Genomic DNA, 15,534 nt, shown 5'->3' with positions numbered 1-15,534 from the left:
CCAGGAAACAAAGAGGTAAGAAAAAGTCTCTTGCCTGTTCGGCAGGTCCAGACTTTTCCCCGGACTCCCTCCCGGCCAGCCGTGGCGCACTAACCCCCTGCAGGCTGTGTTCACGCCGCCAACCCCAGTCCTCTCCCTGCGCTCCGACCGAAGCCCGAGCCTCAGCTCGCAGCCCCGCCCGTCCCGGCGGGCGAGCACACAAGCGTCTCGGGCTGGTGAGCGCCGGTCGGCACCGATCCTCCGTGCGGGAATCTCCCCGCTTTGCCCTCCGCACCCCTGTGGCTGTGCTTTCCTCCGCGGCTCCGAAGCTTCCCCCTCCGCCACCCGCAGTCTTCCTAGCGTGTGAAAACCTTTCTTCCTTCATGGCTCCCTCCCACTGGTGCGGGTCCCCTCCCTATTCTTTTGTCTTTGTTTTTTCTTTTTTCTTTTTTTTTTTTTTTTTTTTTTCCCCCCCCCGGGGGGGGGGGGGGGGGGGGGGGTTCTTGCCTTTTGGGAGGTATGAGTTCTTCTGTCAGCGTTCAGTAGGTATTCTGTAGGAGTTGTTCCATGTGTAGATGTATTTCCGTTGTATCTGTGGGGAGAAAGGTGATCTCCGCATCTTACTCTTCCGCCATCTTCCTGTCTTCTGGTTTGACGAGGTGTCCCAGGTTCATTTGTACATTTCCTTGATCAGTCATTTTTAAAAGGAGTTCTGGTTGCTGTAATTAGAAATACTATTTAGAGACCATAATCTGGGCACCACAGATACTGATTGCTATTGGGGTGGTTATTGTTTCTGAGCTTTTTTTGTTTTTTTTTTTGCGGTACGTGGGCCTCTCACTGTTGTGGCCTCTCCCGTTGCGGAGCACAGGCTCCGGACGCGCAGGCTCAGTAGCCATGGCTCACGGGCCTAGCAGTTCCTTGGCATGTGGGATCTTCCTGGAACGGGGCACGAACTCGTGTTCCCTGCTTCGGCAGGCGGACTCTCAACCACTGTGCCACCAGGGAAGCCCCTGAGCTTTTTTGATGGATAAAGCTAGGAATAATATTTTTTTCACTCAGAAAAAAATACGTCACAAGTTAATACAAATTACTTCCAACTTGAATGTAAGAGTAACAGGACTTTAACTTAACCTCCTTGATTTTATGTTTGTATCTTTTTCTATGATAAAATTCTTAGGTTCCATTGTAATTCTTTATATATAAATACATAATATTATTATTAACAATATCACTCTTATTTAAGATTTCTTTGCAGTTCTTTTTGTCTCTAGAATATATCCCACTAGGGATGTCCAGTAAAATTATTGTGTTTTAATGTCAATTGAAATAATTCATCACTATATGATTGAACCACTGAGGTAATACAGTTGATCCTTGAACAACATGGGTTGGACTGTGCAGGTCCAAATATAAGCAGTCTTTTTCAATAAATACATACTGCAGTACTACATGATCTGAGATTGGTTGAATCCATGGATATGAAACCCCTGATACAGAAGGCTGACTGTAAAGTTATGTGCAGAGTTTCAACTGCACGAGGGTCCGTGCGCTTGACCCCTACATTGTTCAAGGGTCAGCTGTACACAGCTTTGTTCATTTTACTTTGCATTTAATATTCAGAAATTGCTATTTTCATTTTGATATAATTTTGTTTTATAAGTATATGTATAGAACATTTGCAAATGGTTCCAAATTTAGAGATGCAAAATAAAGTATCTTCAGTGAAATTTTGCTTATCCCATCTCTGTTTTGTGGGTTTGTGTGTATTCATCACCCCATTTTTACATAAATGGTACCATATTTGGTACTATTTATATGGTTCTTCTTCCTTGCTCTCTTATTTGATAATATAACCTGGAGAACTCTACAGCATGTAGAGACAGTCTCCATTACATTTTATGGCTGTATAGGATTGTATACTGTGGATGCACCACAATTTATTAACCAGCCCCTTATTAACTAATACAACCAGTCCCATATTTTACTATTACAAAAATGCTGCCATAACTAGCCTGCACGTATATCTTTTTATATTTCCCCAGAGTATCTTTCCTGGTAGAGGTAGGGCTACTAGGTCAATGGGTAAATGCATATACAATTTTTGTAGATGTGTCCAATTCCTGTCCATAGTGGTTGTGACGTTTGCAGTCCCATCAACAAAGCATAAGAACAGTTGTTTCCCCACAATGTCACTAATAGAATATCTTGTCAGAATCGATTCTATTTTGTCCATCTAATAGGTGAGAAATAATATCTTCATGTAGTTTTAATTTGATTTTTTCTTATTATGAGCATGGTTGAATATCTCTTCACATTTTAAGAGCTACATGCATCTCTTTTTCTGTGAAAAGTTTGTTCATATCTCTTGTCCAATTTTCTTTGAATTGTTGGGGTTTTTTTCTTCGTTTTGTAAGTTCTTTATATATTAGGGATATTAACACTTTTCTGTGGTTAATTTTCAAATATATTTTCTAGTTTTTACTTGTCATTTTTACTTTGCTTATGATGTTGTTTGGTGTGACAAAGTTTTTAAAATTTACATGTTGTTACATTTGTCAAAATTTCCTTTTATTTCTTTAATTTTGAATCGTAATTAAGAAACTTTTCCTGTAGTGGAATTTATCCATATTTCTTCTACACGCATATGGATTTTATGTTTTATGTTACATGTTCATTTAAATATCTCAAGTATTTTTAATTTATCTTGATATACTGGGAAATGAATAAATCCAGTTTGAATTTTTTTCCATTGACTATTAAATTATACCAACACTGCTTTTTAAAAAGTCCACTGTTCACCCACTGATTTGAGATGCCACCCTATTATAAACTAAATTTCCATACGCATTTGAGTCTACTTCTGGATTTACTGTTTTGATCTATTGATATTTTTGTCTATTTAAAAGTCAAAACTATGAATCATTATAATATGTTTTAATATGTGCTAGGGCTAGACTCATCTCCTTATCTTTTGTTTTCCCAGGGTTTTCCTGATCAATTTGGTTTTCTTTTCTTTCAAGTAACTTTATAATTAAGAATAGATATTTTACTCTCTAATAAATTTCAGGGTGGAAAATGTAATCCTAAACGTTATATTTCTTGTCCTCCACAAATGGAATAAAAATCATTATTTTTTAAAAAAAGGAGTAAATATAGTTTGAAAATGTACACAAAAAACTGTTATGAAATTAAGAGTAGAGTTAAAAAGCAATGTATTTGTATTTTTAAAAATCAAGGTGGGACTTCCCTGGTGGCGTAGTGGATAAGAACTCCAAGCTCCCAATGCAGGGGGCCCGGATTTGATCCCTGGTCAGAGAACTAGATCCCACTAAGAATTTGCATGCCACAACTAAGGAGCCTGAGACCTGCAACTAAGGAGCCCGGCTGCTGCATCTAAGACCCAGCACACCAAATAAATAAATAAATATTTTTAAAAATCAAGAAAGTAAAAATAAACGTCTCTATAACGATGTATTGAGCAGAAAATAAATATCAAGAAAAGAAGCTGAAAACACAGTGTACAGAAGTCAAGCAAATGTACTACTACAATACTATGTATTTATTCACTAATAAGTTTGTGATAAAAAACAGATTTTAGATTTAAGGAAAAAGCAAAATAATGAAAATGATACTGAAATATTAACAATAACAGTGTGCAATATATCAGTGAACTTTAAACAATAAGAGCAAGAAATCAACATAAATATCATCAAATGGAAATAAACAAAATATCTTAAAATAAAAAGAGAATTATTCTATGTTGATGAAATTAGAGTAAGTAGTAAATAAATATAAAGGACTATGGCACTGAAACTGTTTGCTTCAAATAAAATAGAAGCAAATTTATGTCTTATAAATTATTTGAAATATAAGGGGAAAATGGCATAAACATGACAGATATTTTGATTATAAAAGTCATTCTGGAAGATAAAATAAGGACACACAGAAGTTGAATAATTGGAAAGTGAGATTAAAAGACATATTAAACATTGTTCCCCCAAAAGCAAGACTATATTTCTTCTGAAGTATATATAGAGCATTCTCAAAATAGGCCATATATTTACACACAAATAAAATAGTAATAAATTATAATTTATTATCATATACAATATTATAACATTGTCTGATTGTAACAAAATTGAAAAGAAACAAATAATATAAGCTTTAAATATCTTGACAACTTGTAAACCCAAAATGCCTTTCTTAATAAATTTATGTTTTTATATAATCATGAAGAACATTCCTAATAAAAATGTATGGAATGCATAAAAAGAATTTGGAATGGGAACAGCAAATAAACGCTGAAGGCTTAATACATGCTACGTGTAGTAATAAATTTCGAAATGTATATGAGGCAGACAATTATACGAGAAAAGCATATGAACAGGTAACTTACAAATGAAGAAATATAACTGCTTTAAAAAGAGAAAAATGATCAACCTCACTTATAACTAAAGAAATGCAAACTTAAATAATAAAGAAAGCTTTTCTTCTTGTTATTTAAGTTGTTAATAGAAAGAGCTTAATGAAAATACCCAATGCTAATGATAGGATATTCTCATACTTTGCATACTTTGACTGTATATTTGCACAATGCTTTTTCAAGACAATTTGGCAATATGTATCAAGCCATAAAAGCAGTCATATTTTAGTACAATTCTCAATCAGGGAATATTTCCTAAGGTTAAAACATGTTGGGAAACTGGGGGATCATTATTGCACACTTTGCTGCATTTACATCAAGGTTGTTTTAGGAATTTAAGTGGAAAAGAGATCCTGGACAGTCACGCAGGAACTGGCTCAGAGGATAGTCCGTGGTTAGTGACAAACCACAGGAAGAGCTTAAGATCAGACAACGATGAGAGGAAGGTCATTGCCAAGACCCAACCCAAGGACGTGGTATGCAGAGTCCTAGGGGTAGAGGAGCCTTAGAATCACCAGAATGGGCTAATTGCCTTCCTAGGGCTCTGTAGGTGGTAGTCATGAGCATGTGTTTTGGAGACAGCTTTGAATCCTGGCTAATCAGCTGTGTGACGCTGTGTAAACTTATTGTGTTTCAATGTTCTCTTTCTTAAAGTAGGGATAAAAATAGTGCCTGGAGTTACTGATAGGACTAATAAGATAATATACATCAGATATGCCCAGCTCAGTGCCTGGCATATTCTGATCATGAACTATATCTTGGCTTTTACTTGTTGTGATATATCTGTTGAAGATCCTGGAGATCTGGTCCCAGCATATCACTCACTAGCTGGTGAGTTTGGACACATCAGTTAATCTCTCAGAGGGTTGGGCTAGTTTAGATGATCTCTTAGGGCCCTCCAGCTTTAAAGCTCTGTTTATGAGACAGTTGTGTGTAGCCTAGTGCCAAGGAGCTTAAACTGCTGGAGTCAGATACACCTATAGGTATAAATCCCAGCTATGTCTGTTTCTAGCAATGTGATCTGGGGCATAATATTTAACCTCTCTGTGACTCAGTTTCTCATTTGTAAAATGGGGCTAACAAGAGTACCTACCTCGTAGAGTTGTTGTGAGGATTCCAGGAGATGGTGAATTCAAGGTGCACAGCAGAATGGCTGGCAAAGGTAAGGGTTCAAAAGAATGTAGCTATTGTTATTATGATTCTAACATGGTTAGAATCATGCTGTCACAGTTTTTTTTGGCATTGGTAGGGATATTAGAATCATAGTAAGCATTCCGATTTCAAATATTCTATCCATTGCCCACATGAAACTATAATTTGTGATGGAAATTCAAATATTTTACAGTTAAATTTCTAGCTACTAGGTAGGTTCAGAATTCTAAACAGTCCTAATGTACCTTGAGTTTTGGCTCTGAAAATAAAGCTACTGTTCTCAGTGATCATGCACTGTACTGGAGGAGGGGTTGAAGGATGCTGAGCAAGTGCAGGTCAAGTGTAATAATATCCTTTGGGAAATACTACAGAATAAATGGAAATGGGCTCACTAATTACAATTATCAGGTGGAATTCCCTTGCAGTGGGATCATGTATTTGGAATTAGGCAGTTCTAGGGAAACTTGTTGGAACTGATATTAACAGCTAGTAGTATAACACCATGTTCTTAGCACCAAGAGTCATTGTTTTATGAGATGAGGTTACCTGTTTTAATACCTCATCTGCACTACACCAACATATTAGAATTAAAATAACTTCTATCCCACTCCTCCTACCCTTCCTCACCCTGTTCCATCTATATGCACCCTATTTGGTGTTAGGGATCCCTAAAGAGCAAATCACACAGCTATTCCTGCTCTAAAAATAGATTTGAATGATGCTGAAAAAATTTGAAACAGGCATGGGTCTTAAAGAATTCTATTAGTGTTATTGATGTACCACATTATACAGTTTTAATGGGATCATTAGCCAAAGAAGAGAATAATAAAATTTTAAAGCTGGAACAAAGCTTAGAGGTAAACTAATCCAAATAATTTATTTTACAGATGGGAGAATTGAATCTAGGAGAGATGAAGTGATTTTCTCAAAGTCACACAGTGGCAGGGCTGGAGGTACTACCCAGTACTAGACTCCACACACATTGGTGTGGATGTCTGAAGACCCTGAGCTTTCTTACCTTTCATGATGATGTCACGGTGTTCTGATTATTGAAGATGGAAGGGATGTTTATGAAATTTATGAATTAATGAATATATTGTGGAAAAAAACTGTAGAAGCTCTCTTGTTATATACTCTTGCCATTATTAATGAGCGTTTTCAGGAAAAATATCTCAAAATTGTGCAGTGATGGATATCAGCCCTGAAGCTTAATATTGAAAAGCTCACCAGAGACTAAAACCGTAGGAACATTGCCACTACATCCCTTAGTTTAATGGAAGGTTCTAAAATCTGACTTTTAGCTCCAATGAAAAATGAGATATCAGAGAAGGAAGATGAAAAAGTTGACTCACTGTAGGTGGTCCCAGAGAAGCAAGAGTGACTATGACTGCAACAATCTCAATGGGAACAGGCATGAGAGTTCAGAGTTTATGTACTGTCAGTGGGAGACAATGGGACCTAAAATAAAAATATTCAGAATTATAAAAATCATGGAACGTTCTGTTTATCTGCATTGATGTGCATTAATTTACAGATATAGTGGGAGTTTTTATGGTTTTAGTCTCTGGCGAGTTTTTGGACACATAATTGAACCCAGGTCTGTCTGATTCTGGAGCTTGAGTTTTTACCTGCTACAGAATGTTGAGAAAAGTATAGAACAAGTGAAAGACAAAAGTAAAAATTGCCTATGGAGGCAAAACATCATCTAGAGTAGGGGTCCCCAACCCCGGGCCGCTGACTGGTAGTTCCTAACTGGACTGTTAGAAACCAGGCGGCACAGCAGGAGGCGAGTGGCGGGTGATGGAGAGAGGCTTCATCTGCGGCTCTCCCATCGCTGGCACTATCGCCTGAACCCCACCCTGCCCCCCGTCCGTGGAAAAATTGTCTTCCACGAAACCGGTCCCTGGTGCCAGAAAGGTTGGGGACGGCTGATCTAGAGAGAGCCGTTACCAATAATGTGGTAGATTTACTTCTTTGTTATTTTTTCCTTGCCTTAAATTATTTGGGGGGCTATGTTTGCCTCTATCTTTATCCCCATCCTTATCCTTAAAACAGATAGGAATGAAGCTGGGGATAGAGACAGGTGGTCTCTGTGTGTGTGTGTGTGTGTGTGTGTGTGTGTGTGTGTGTGTGAGGGTGGGAAGCAGGGGACCTGCGGGAGTGATGGGAATCTCTGACAGCCTGTAATACTCTTTTATTTTTTGCGGTACGCAGGCCTCTCACCGTGTGGCCTCTCCCGTTGCGGCGCCCAGGCTCCGGACGCGAAGGCTCAGCGGCCGTGGCGCACGGGCCCAGCCGCTCTGCGGCATGTGGGATCTTCCCGGACATGAATCCGTGTCACCTGCATCGGCAGGCGGACCCTCAACCACGGCGCCACCAGGGAAGCCCTGTAATACTCTTTTGAAAGAGGTATCTTTCAACTGTTGTGCAGACTATGGGGGAAAGATGTTAGAGAATGTGTTTCATGACGCACAGTAGGAATACATTTACATCGTGATGTGTTATGTATACACACACATGCTCGGATGCATACACACACACACACACACACACACACACACACACATACAGCCAAAACACGTTTCATGAAGCAGTACTTACCTTTAGTATGTGTGGCCTCTTTGATATTTTCTGTTCTTCTCTTTCTGATCCCATTTATTTTTTTAAACGCTGATCGTGACTCACTAAACTGACTTCACATCTATGAAAAATGGGTTGAAAACCCTGAGTTAGGGGAAGCAGAGAAACCTAAGTGGTGAGGTGGAAAGAGGGTGGTCAAGGTGCTCTCCTTTGTTTCTTCCCTGAATGACGAGGGGGCCAACCCTGCTCCAAACAGATGTCCTAGCTACCAGAGCCAGGCTACATTTCTGACCTCATGAGATCTTATGGTATGCTCTGCTTTGTTCTTTACTTTTCCCACTTTGAATGGAATGGAGTTTTAGCTAGGAGAAATAAATACAGGAATATTTTGGAAAAGACAGGCAGACTAATATCGGGAAAATATTATTATAAGTTAATATTCTGGTACTGTGTTTGTCTATGTGTCAGGGTGTTCAGAAGTGAACGGTAACTCCCAGAACGGGACTGTAATGTTGCATCTTGAGGGCAAGTTCTGTAATGTTGCATCTCGAGGGCGAGTTCTACTCAATCGGCCTGTGCAGGCTTAGCCTCTGCGGGGCTTCGGCTGAAGAGTATTTACCCGTGTACAGTGTACAGCATGAAGGGAAAAGGGCAGGGTTCAGAACTGCATATATAGTATAAACTAAACTAAATATTTATATTAATTATTCTTCTATCTGTTTAACTGTCCAGAAAGAACAACTCCAAATGTAAAAAAAAATGGCACTCTTTGTTTGACTGAATTATGTGAAATATTTCTTTTCTTCCTGATAATATTCTGCATTCCTCCAACTTTTAAAAATTCCGGGGCTTCCCTGATGGCGCAGTGGTTGAGAGTCCGCCTGCCGATGCAGGGGACACGGGTTCGTGCCCCGGTCCGGGAAGATCCCACATGCCACCCTCAGGCCACCATTGCTGCATTTATCTATTTACTCTTAAAACTGGGCAGAGGAGTTCTCAGAGACACCCTGAGACACATGGACACTAAGATTTATCCTTCTCTGTCCCCACCTGTAAGAGCAGCCCTATCTCCTCTTGATAATGCAGGTCAATTACTTCTGCAGCAGAGTAAATCCTGCCCTTGACTGCAGATTTCTGGGCATGTGGAATCAGAAGTAGTTGGGCAACAGCTATCACTTAAATTAAAAAAAAATTAAATAAACTCTTTTGAGGTCTAATTTACATAGAATTAAATGCACATGTATTAAGTATACAGCCTGATGAGTTTTGACTCATCACTACCACAGTCGAGAGATAGAATACTTCATGCCAGAAAGTTCCCTCATATCCATTTGATTTCAGTTACTGCCCTCCCACCCCCAACTAGGAAACTACTGATTTTCTTTCTGTCATTATACGTCTACAGGTAAGGTTTGCCTTTTCTAGAACTTAATGTAAATGGAATATATAATGCATGCTCTTTGGTGTCTGACTTCTTTTGCTCAGCAGAGCATTTTTAAGAGCCTCCATGTTGCTGCATGTTTTAGTGTGTTCTTTTTTGCTGCTGAGAAGTGTCTCACTGTAAGGATAAACCATATGTTCAACCATTTACCTGCTGATTGATATTTGGTTGTTTTTAGTTTGGCCTATGATAAATCAAGCTGCTGTAGACACTTGTGTACAAGATTTTGTGTGGACATAGGTCTTCATTTTCTTGGGTATATATCTAGAAGTGGAATTGCTGAGTCATACAGTAAGCATGTATTCAACTTTATAAGAAACTGTCACACTGTTTTCTGAGATGGTTGTTCCATTTTATAACCCCGGCAGAAATGTTGGAGAGTCCCTGTGACTCCACTTTTTTTCCCCAGATTCTTAAGGTAGAAGCTTAGATAATTGATTCTACACGTTTCCTTTCTAACTATAAGCCTTTAAGATTATATATTCCTCTCTTAAGGTTGCTTTAGCTGCATGCACCAATCTTGATAGGCTGATAATTAAAATATTTTAAAATGTCCTTTGTGATTTCGTCTTTGATCCGCACATAACTTAACAGTGTGTAGTTTAATTTCAAATATTTGTAGATTTTCCAGGCATTTCTCTGTTAGTGATTTCCAGATTAATTCTGTTATGGCCAGAGAAGATATTCTATACGATTTCAATTCTTTGAAAGTTACCACGGCTTATGTTATGGAGCAGTATATGAGTATATGCTCTGTCTATATGGGTGAATATTCACGTGCACTTAAAAAGAATGTATATTCTGCTTTTGTGGCATGCAGTGTCCTATAAAAGTCAGTTACATTAAAATAGTTACTTTGCAAAGCGGAGTTTAATACATCTTGAGCAAGGAGAGCAGCACTTCTCTTAGTTCAGAGGGGTCATGGAATCTGGGAATTCAAGATCTCCAAAGGCATCCATCAATCTGTGTTCTCATCTCAAGCCGCAGGGTCTCTCTCCCTCTCAATCAGAGTCCTGAACTTGGCACAGCACTTTCTGGAGTGGAGAATTCAGTCTTCCTGGAGCTTTTACTCCACATATAACTCATTCCCGGGTCTGATCCTCAGCTTTCTCCACCACTTAGATGCAGGACATGTGAGTCTCTTTATATGCCAGGAAGGAGGCACCTTGGCCATAATCACCAGCTGTATTTCTTTGTCTTTCTCCAGTGCATTCATGACACTCAGCAACAGCCATCTGATTCCATAATCCTTATAATTACTGTTTCCCTTAAAACACTCTAATGCCCGAGACACTGCACCCATCAGCGCGTTCCCTTCCATTTGTATCCCATTTCATTCACCCCCAGTTACAGTTTTAACAGCCCCCCAGTGACAGCATCCAGAGATGATTGGTACTCTGTCTATTGCCAGCCAGTGGGTGGTCTGGCTCCCAAATTCCCACTTTAGAGTTTGCAAGCAAACAGGTTTGGACAAGAAGAGAGGTTGCGTTGTGAGGCAGCTGCAACCAAGGCTTTGGCTGATTCCACAGTAGATGCTGGGATGGTCTCCTGCCATTGTCCCCCGTTGAGGTCTGTGAACCCCACACTGGAAGTGGGCTGCCCGTAGGGAGGGTGTATATTGCTCAAGTCGGCTTCCTTTGGCTACAGGCAATGCCGAGAGGGGGACTCAGCCGTGGGCCATTGACTCACACTCCCAACCTTGGCCCACACTCCTCTCTGCTGAGGCCATAAACACGGCGATCCTGAAGGGGGAGAATGGTACATCAGAACATCCACTACACCATTACTAACAAATCATTCCTGAATGTCGTCTACACTTCAGAGAGGTCTTTGATGATTTCCTGCTCCTTTTGATTTCCTCTTACAATATGACCAGTAAAAAAAGAACACAGAACATACAGCCATGATTTCTGCAGCTCTACCTGCAATTCCAGGTAGTTTGTTAAAGGTGAAGATTCAGTTTCCTCTTTACCTCACTCCCAGTTCCCCATCCATAAGGCCACTGACTTGATCTCTACCACTCCCCAGTGATCTCTGAATCTCGGCAAGAAGGGCTGCCCTGTCCAACAGAGCAGGTTTTACTTGCAGAAGTGCACCTGGGCTTCAAGTTAAGCAAAGGCCAAGACAGATCCAGAGGTATCTTTCTTTTTGTGGATGTTCTTTTCTAGATAACCTAATTTCTACCAGTTATGGCCGGCACATTTCCTATAGGTTTGTGGACAGTAATTCTTGGCTTCGATGATGGAAGTGGGAAGAAAGAGAGAGAGAAAAAAAATGGAAGCAAAGAAAGATTGGTTTGGTGTGAAATCAGCTCAGGTGGAGAAGTGGTGAGGTGGGAAGATAGCAGAAGCTGTGGCTTCACACCAGTCCCCATGAGAGAGTATCGGGATGATATTGGTAATCAGTGAGTCAGGATGGAGGTAGAGGGCAACAAAGACCCTTAGAAATCAGGCCACAAAGAACAAGAAGAGTACAGAGTTGCCCCTTTCTGGGCTAAATGTGGTGGAAACAGATCTGAGCACATCCTCCATGCCGTTCTCAGCTTCCCCAGGCTCTAGTTGGAAAAGGAGCTGCATTTACTGATCTACAAAGATGGGCAGGATGTTATTTATGAAGACAGTGTCTCAGAGAGAATGAGAAGGGCTCTGAAAAAGCAGGTACCTTCATGTTCACTGCAAACTGTGCTAGAAAGAATCCACCTTGATCATAATATGGTTGGAGCACGGCCCAATTCCCATCTTCCTTTCAGAAGGACTTACTAGAAAAATTAGCAGGCATGGCTTGGCAGCATGGGTCACACAATCTGAGAGTAGGACAGGGGTGTGCACTAGGGAATTGGGAGAGCAAGAGTAAAACAAACAAAAAAGGAAATAAGTCTTTATGTCAGACTATGAGGTTTCATGTTTGTGCCAACTCTGATAAATCAGGAAATACTGAGAAAGATGTAAGGTTTAGTGGGAGACTAACATGTATTAGTGATGCTTTCTGTATCAATTATCTACCCCTACCTAACAAGTCACCCCAAAACTTAGGGCTTAAAACAATACAACCATATTATTTTCTCATGGCTCTGTGGGTCAGCAATTCTGTGCTCAGCCGAGTGGTTCTTCTGCTGGTCTCACCTGGGTCACGCATGTGGCTGCTGTCTTTGAGTGGTGTGACCGAGCTATCAGCTCACTCGTGCTGTCACTTTGGCTTGGCTTCTCTCTACTGGGTCATCATCTCAAAGAGGCTAGTCTGGGCTTCTTCCTGCCATGACCTCAGGTTCCAAGAGGGTGACAGTAGAAGCTGCAAGGTGTTTTGTGACCCAAGCTTAGAAATGCCACAGTGTCACTTCTGGTGCATTGTACTGATCAAAGCAAGTCACACATCTAACAGAGATGCAAAGGCTGCAGATAAATTCCATCTTATGATGGGAGAAATGGGCAAGCCACACTGCAAAGGGCATGGCTTCTGAGAGGAGCAGAATGTTTGTGGCCACCTTTGAAAATAATCTGCAACTTTTCTAAGGCTGGCGAGGGTATGAGGAGGTCCTGAGTAGGAGAATGACAACACACATCCTGGGTATTAAGTGGTCCTGCCCCATTTGCCTTTAACCCAGTTTGCAAAGACAACTGTGAAGTTTTCCTTTTGAGGGAGGGAAAGGGTTATCTGAACACCCTTATAAATACCCATCAGTACATAGGGAGAAGAGCCAGTGGCTCCATCACTATAGGGAGGTTTAAATGGTTTAATGAATTTTCTATATGGCTCATCTACAGCCGTTTGGTGATTTTGAAATGAAGTTAATGATACCAGAAGGACTTTCCAATACTTGCTCTGCTAAACATGCGACCATAATAAATTTCACCATCTGATTAAATTAAAAATGGAAACGAGTTTTAATATGGTTTATCACTTTTATGTGAAAAACTAAATCAAATAATTGAAGTCCACAAACATTCCAAATGGAAATGATTGGACCACAGGAAACATGGGCCACTTTGTGAGAATTTGATCATTCAGTAATAGAAAAGTAATGGGATGAAAACTAAAGTTTTCTGCACACCTACTATGTGCCAGGCATGTTGCACACATTCACTTATTCATGGCCTCCAATAACTCTAAGTACTATGTAATATTATCACCCTTTTTACAGATGAGAAATCTGAGGTTCAGCAAGGTCAGTGACTTGCCAGAAGTCCTCACCTAGTTCAAAGGCTGGGATTCAGCCTGTATCCTTATTGTCCTAGGTCCTTTCCCATATTTATTGAAATTGATACATATTTTATAAATGTATTAAAATTATGTGCACTGTAGCTTAAACAAATATATAATAATATCATAAGCATTTTAAAGCTGCAATGCAACTTCATAATTATCCTCTTTAATGGCTGCCTAATATTTTAATATTCCTGTGATATGCTGGACCATAATTTAATTCACCATTCTCCTGATGTAGACATCTAGGTTGCTTACCTTAGGACTCAGAATCATGAACTAGATTAAATTTGGCTTACAAAAATTTCTGGGGATGGTTGGAATTCTTTTCCTGGACAAAACGTTGTGTTTATAATTCACCTTGGCCTTGCCAATTTTTGTGTGTGTGTGTGTGTGTGTGGTCCTTTTCCTTGAAATGGTGTTTATTAATAAGATTAGATCGGCTTAGATAATTACAGGGGATTAAGTACATGAAATTACGCACGTACTCGTGTGCCTAATATTTCTACTCATTGCTCCAAAACAACTCCTGCTTATTTCAGCAACCGTTCCTTGCTCAGAACAAACCTGTTTACATTTTCAGACTCACCAGGAGGTTGAGGTTGCCACATCCCAAAACGGGACTGGGAGAGATCAGGGTGCACGTCCTGGCTCTGACCAGTAGATGTCTCTATTGCATTCACCCTCTATTACAGGTTCCTCCTGAATAGGAAGGCTTGGGAGGAAAACTGATGGTGGGAGGGTTGTTCCTTTTGTCACCTTCTACCAGGCTCCACCTCCACTCTCATTTCCCCTGCCCTAGTTTCCTGATTCCCGGCATAAAGGTAATGAAAACAGGAGTGTCCTTTTGAGTTTAAACACTACTTGACCAAATATGTTTGCAAAGTGGGACTAGTAACTGAAAGCAATCACTACAGAGCCTAAGCCTTTTCTCCTTAAATAGCATCATACTCTGAACTAAAAGCTGTATTACTGAGTCATAACAATTAATTACACTCGGAGGTGGTGAGAAGACAGGATTTAACGCTCTAATGCAATTTGAATTTAGGCCGTTATCTCATCCCGCTGCTATTTAAAACAAAATCACTTTTCCACGGAAGCATCTGCAACCAAGGATGGTTTCAAAGCTCAAGTCGGAAGACATCCCTGGCAACTGAATAGTCCTGTTTTAGCTTCCTGAGAGGTTTAATATGCACATTTAGATTTTCTAGATTTTCGTAATGAAGTGCATCTCTTTTTGCTTTGGGATTTTATAAAAAGAGAATTAGGAGGCTGGGAAGGTCTATTATTGTCAGCAGGACTTTTCTAGGTGTGGGAAGTGTGCATGAAGAGTTATTGGAAAAGTAAAAATATCATCTCAAGACACAGACCACATGACCAAGCATCTGAGATGTATTTCCATGTAGGGCTGACATACCAACCCCTCATCAGAAGGGATTTACTGGTAGGTCCAGAGCAGGTAGCAGGGACTGGGAAAGTAGCTGAGAAAGTCTTGGTGGTTTTTCGGCAGGAATGGGAGGGTTCCGTGGTCATCAGGGGAGATAGAGACCAGCCTCAGAAGCATCTCTGTGGCTTTGCTGGAGGCTCCTAGGGCATTGAGGGTCTGGACCTGCCTGGGTGGGTGGCACCAACCAGCAACTGTGCGGTGTGGAAGGAGCCATCCGGGGCCCTGGAAAAGCGCCCTGCATAGGCACTGCCACTATGTGACTCCTCTGGGCGACTCTCTGAATCTTGTGCTCCCCAAGCCTTGGGAGAT

This window comes from Lipotes vexillifer, unplaced genomic scaffold, assembly GCF_000442215.2.
Source record: "Lipotes vexillifer unplaced genomic scaffold, Lipotes_vexillifer_v1.1 scaffold471, whole genome shotgun sequence".
NCBI lineage: Eukaryota > Metazoa > Chordata > Mammalia > Artiodactyla > Lipotidae > Lipotes > Lipotes vexillifer.
The sequence above is the reverse complement of the archived record's forward strand: the minus strand, read 5'-3'. Positions refer to the sequence as shown.